At 54.8% G+C, this 5,448-nt stretch overlaps 1 long non-coding RNA gene across 1 annotated transcript in view; it reads left to right on the plus strand.

Annotated features, from left to right (window-relative positions):
• LOC120600183 (uncharacterized) overlaps positions 1-5,448 on the plus strand; it is a 10,128-nt gene that overhangs the window by 1,551 nt on the left and 3,129 nt on the right. The window lies entirely within an intron of this gene.

Below are 5,448 nucleotides of genomic sequence, written 5' to 3' on the forward strand. Positions count from 1 at the left end.
CCCACCCCCGAGCGCGAATGGTTCGTTCCGGGGCGTCGCAGCCACTTAACAGTTCCGAGTCCAGGTGGGGCGGGGCGGGGCCCGCCAGGTGGCTGTGGGAGGAGCGAGGGCAGGAAGCGCCCCACCGCCGGGGGGCTAGGCCATGGCGCAGAGAGCGCCCACCCGGGGCGCGACCAGGGCAGGGCAGGGCAGGCGAGGGGCCGTGCCTGGCCCGCTCGTCTCCCGACAATCAGAAGGGCCAACTGCATTGACTCTGCTGATGAACCGGGCCTCGGTTCCTCATCTGTAAAGTGGGCCCGTTGGACCAGGTGAGAACTTCTGTTCCATCTGGGAAGTACTGAGCTCGGCCCCGGGTCCTGTGCGCGGTCAGTGTCTCGGGGTAACAGCAGACGCAGGCACTCGCGGCAGCGATGGGAGTGTGCATTCCCAGGCAAACAGAAGTCTCTCCACTTTTGTATCCTTAAAGAAATTTTCCATAATCAAACGGTCTCTTTATGTACAGAGGAGGAGGAAGTGATGAAATTTGTCTAAAGGGTGGTGTCGGAGTTTTATTGAGGTGATGCCAAAACACGGTTTTAAAGAATGAGTAGGAATTTGCCAGGTAGCCAAGGTGATGGGGAGGCGGAAAGGCGTGGACGAGCCTCAGAGGCGCGATGTGTCACGGAGCTTGCCGAGAGATACGCATGGGTTTGCCAGTGAGGCCCCCAGATAAAGAGAGTGGGGGAGGCGATCCAGGGAGCGCACACGAATTCTCAGACAGGGCGCAGCGCTGCCTCCTGCCCACCATCCCAGATAGCACATGGGACGCGGGAAGTGTAATCGACAGCACCAAAAACCCTCTTCCCTTTTCCCACTCCTTCACTGTCCTTGGGGGTCCAAGAAGCGATTTTCTGTCTTGCCAGAGAGTGGGAACTTGTATAATGAGAACCAAGGCACATGTGGCTCATTGGTCTGTCAGTCCCACTTGCTCCCCTTAAGAAATCTGTCCAGCCACAGAGGAACCAGCCCGACCACGTGACCTTCCCCAAGCCCTGGCTACAGCCCATCGGACCAGAGTGGACACAGACTGCGCCAGGCCAACCTCCAGATTCTTATCTGCGGATCAGAGGCTGAGAGGGGGGAGGGGTGTGATGGAGGGGAGCAGCCACTGACTTGGGGAGTGTAGATGAACTGTGAACAGCTGCCCTTGGATTCTGGGATAGCCACCCCCTCACACACACACACATACACACACCCATTGCCACCTGCACCAGCACGTACAAATTTTGCTCCCGCCAAGCCGGAGGCTTAGCTGCGCTCTGATTCTGGCCGTCAAGCATGATGCTGCAGCGCCGACACGGATGCCTCCGGTTCCCAAACCCCACCACCTCTCAAGAAGCTGTCTAATGGGCACGGCGTGGCTTTTTTACTTAGCTCAAGTCCGAGGCGCCCTGGTGCACATCCATCCTCAGAGTAGATGGATCCCGGCGTCACGGAGGACCCTCGGGTGCTCTGGGTGTTTGGCCGGCCCCTCTCCATGCTCATATTTTGCCCTATGGGTCCTAAATCACATGTACCTGGGCAGCCAGGAACCTGGAACACTCGCGATTCTGGCCATGGAACCTTCTCAAAAATGAGAAGGAAGGACGAGAGCAAGGGAGGGCGGGAGGGGCTGAGCTGTTCCCCCCGGATGCATTTTTGAGATACGTGAAGGTTAATTGTTTAAGCACAAAATGTTTAATTTTTTATGAACTCACTAAAATATAATCATGTGCCTTAATGAAGAGAGTGTGCCAAACTTTCTCATGGCTCAGGATCATCGTAAACGATACCTTTAATGGTCATTGACTCCTATACTGCTACATTGCTCCTTTACCAAATGTCCCCAGGCTACCGTGCTTTCTAGTTTTTAGAAATTGTTTTTCAACGCTCAGCTGCCTCACTGCGCAGTTTGTAACGAGTCACATAATTTCTCTGAGTCTCATTTTCCACTCCCGTAAATGGAGATGACAACGCCTCGCGTGGGTCGCAAGGTGGATGGAGCGACTGGGGCAGTCATTAGCATATTAAGTGATGCATCATGCCTGACTGTGCCGCTTCACCGAAGCCCAAAACACACGCCACTGGCTCTGGGAGCAGGCAGGGGGCAGAAAAGCCTGGCAGCCTTGCGGAAAGTTGGCGAGAGCCTGAGAGGAAGTGAAAGACAATGCTGTTGGACCCCGGAGGAAAGGAAACTCTGTTTGCTGGTGGCAGAAAGTTTAGTAAAACTGTTTGCCTGCAATAGCCCGGAAAGCGGACAGGTTCACCTGGCGACTCTGACGATCCAGCGAAGGGGGTTTCCAGGTGGAACGAACGCTCAGGGCGGCGCCTGGCTCTGCCTGCCGAAGTGAGAAAGGAGTCGGGGAGCTAAGAGCACCCCTTTCAAGGGGAATCGGGAGGAGACTTCAAAGGCCCGAACGGTCTTCTCAGCCAGGGGAGGGTTCTCAGAATAAAGGGCTTCAGAACAAAGAAGGCCAGATGGGGCTGGAAGATGCTTTAGGGCGACCTCAGGAAAATGCAAAGGTGCCTCAGACGCCTTCCAGGCAGGACATTCTGAGGCTCTGAAGAGGCCGCCTGCAGGCCTGCTTAGTAGCAGCCGGGCCTTGAACTCCCCGGGGCCTCTCCCGCGGCATCCTCACGCGAAGCCGGGGCGCAGAAGGGCTGGTCTCCAAGCCTCTTGTGGTGCTAGGGGCAGGAAGCTGGTCTGCAAAGCCTACCTACTGTGATTCCAGCTACCAGACATTCCAGAATTGGCTGTCCACGGAAGAACATCCCGTCTAAGAAAAAGTCTTATAAGAGTTAGAGCCAAACCGACGACAAGTGCCCGGAAGCAAAAATCTCAACAGATTGAGAAAATGCTCCAGAGAATGGCAGTTCTGCAGCTTATTTTATACGTGGGAATCAAAGGAGGAGACATAAGGGGGGGTCACATGACATCCACTGGTGGCAGATTCAGGGGGCGGAAGAAAGCAAAGCGGGGGAACCTCAGACGGCATAAACAGCGAAGCGGAGAGACGTGCTTCTCCGACACGGGAGGGCTCGGGAGCCGCAGCGTTGACAGCGCATGGAGATGGTATGTGCACGAGGAGATGACCGTGTGGCCTCGCGGTCTGGAGAGGACGATCGCGCTGACATTTCAAAGGCATGCTATCTTAGATGCACAGAGACAGTAGATCATTTCAAAGGTTAAGACTGACCTTTGCCAAGGAAGCTACAGGCCTAGGATGTGGCCACCCACCAATGACCCGCTTTCGGTTAGGAATGTTTAAGTTCAGACCACCCCGTGTGGCTGCCTTGGTCTCTGGGTTGGTGAGGCCCTGTCAGGCTCACGTGGCCCCTTTCTCATGCTCAAGGCAGACCTGTGGAGACAGTAATCGTGGCTGCCAGGAGCTCAGGGAGGGGGAGGGATGAACAAGGGGGCACTGGGGACTTTTAGGCAGTGAAACTACTCTGTATGATACTGTAACGACGGGTACGTGACATTACAGACCTGTCAAAACCCACAGAACCTACGGCACTACGAGTGAACCCTAACATAAACTATAGGCTTTCGTTCTAATCATATATTTAGCATCACTTGTGAAAAATGTACCACGTGATATAAGAGGGGGCCTGGGTGGGGGTCTGCATATGGAACTCTCTCTCTACTTTCATCATTTTTGTAAACCTAAAAACTGCTAAAAAAAAAAAAAAGTCTATTAATTAAAAAAAAAAAAGGTTCGTGGAGTGGATTTTAAATTTATACATAGGCAGCCCCCAAGTTTTCAAAGGAATTAGGTTTCTTGGACTAAATGGGATGAAGACAGGACAAAACTTAAAGAGGCTTCTGGACTCTGACCTTTCTGGGGAAGGAAGTGGGCTGAGAAGGCCATTCAGTTGCAAATTCAGTCTCATGAAAAAGGGAGTGTGATTCAGGACAGTCAAAGGGCACGGAGAACCTTGGCAGGACTGGGAGACCCCTCCCCAGGGGTCTCATCGGCACCAGACCGGGTCTCGGTGACTGGATTCTGCACCTTGAGTCTGAGCCCCAAACCGTGGGGTCTTGGGGGCCGGTGAGCTCACTTTGCATGCGGAGGGGTGTGAGTCGTGGCCCCCGGGCGGGCTGTGTCTGAACATATCCTCCAAAAATGGCCACAAGTCTATCCCCCATGCCTCCTGCTTTTCCACAGTGTGACCTTGGCTTCCTCCTTCTGTCCCCTCCCTTGGGATCTGGGCGGGCTTGTTGTTTGATTGTAACCTTTGAACTTGGAGTCTCGAGCCACTAAGAGTCCAATCACCCTGAAACCTCAATATTGTGGGCAGTGTGTTCAGTTTCTGTGGTTGGGGATCTGGCCTTGGCTTAGCTGGGTTCTCGTCTCCGAGCATCTCCCACCCCGCAGCCTGCAGGTGACGCCCCGGGAGGCCCGACTGAGGAAGAGTGCGCCTCCAAGCCCATCGTTCACTGGCGGAAGTCAGCTCCTCCGAGGCTCTCAGACTGAAGGCTTCAGTTGTTAGCAGCTAGAGCTGATTTCCTTGCCATGTGGGACTCCACCCCCCACCACAGCAGCGTGTCCATCAAAGCCATCAGGGAAGACAGTCGGCCGGCAAGTCGAAAGCCACCATCTTTAACCTGACCACGAAGGTGGCAGCCTCTGAGTACCAGGAGGCAGGATCACTGGGACCATCTTAGAAGGAACCCAGCTCAGGGAGGCCACAAGTGGGGGTCATGTCAGAGTCCTGGGCTTAGAGTCTCTCCAGCCCAGGTGCCAGAAATGTGAGCCAGCAAGATGGCGCGGTCCCCACATACCGCACCTTCTCGAATCACCCGCAGGTCTGCGACTTCCTGCGCCAGGCCCTGTCTCTGCCACCCGCCCCGTCTCTGAGCTCTGCTGCATCTGCTCACCCTTCCTTCTCTCTCTTCCGTTAACTTCTTTCTGGTCCTTTCCCTGGCCATCTCCCCCAGGCCTCCAGGCCTGAATGGTCAGACGTGGCTTTGATGGGCCGACCGAACGACTGCTCCTGTCTTCTGGCCCGAGAGCGGCCTGGGCGCCCGTATATGCGGCCACCTTTGTGTCTTTGACATGGCTCAGCCGCTCGGTCCCCGCATGGCCAAGCACCTCTGCCGCTGACTGTTCGGACTTGTGCTGTCCCTGGCTGTGAACTTGTCAGATAACCGAGGACTTGCTCTGGGCACAGAATTTACGGTAAAGGTGTGGCTACACCGACACCCTCGTACGCAGGTACGTACCCGGCTCCCCCCACCTTCCAGAAAGCACCTCGGCACCATACGTCGACAGCTTTAAAATGCCCGTGTGCTTCGTCCTAGTAGTTACATCGTTTTTTCGTTGGCCGCTTCAACATACATTTCCCAATGACTTATTATGGTCCTTGCCCTTTAAACCTTATATGTTGTCGGGGAATCAGACACTAAGCAAATGATTATAGAAGAAG

This window comes from Pteropus medius, unplaced genomic scaffold (assembly GCF_902729225.1).
Source record: "Pteropus medius unplaced genomic scaffold, Ma_sr-lr_union100, whole genome shotgun sequence".
Classification (NCBI taxonomy): Eukaryota; Metazoa; Chordata; class Mammalia; order Chiroptera; family Pteropodidae; genus Pteropus; species Pteropus medius.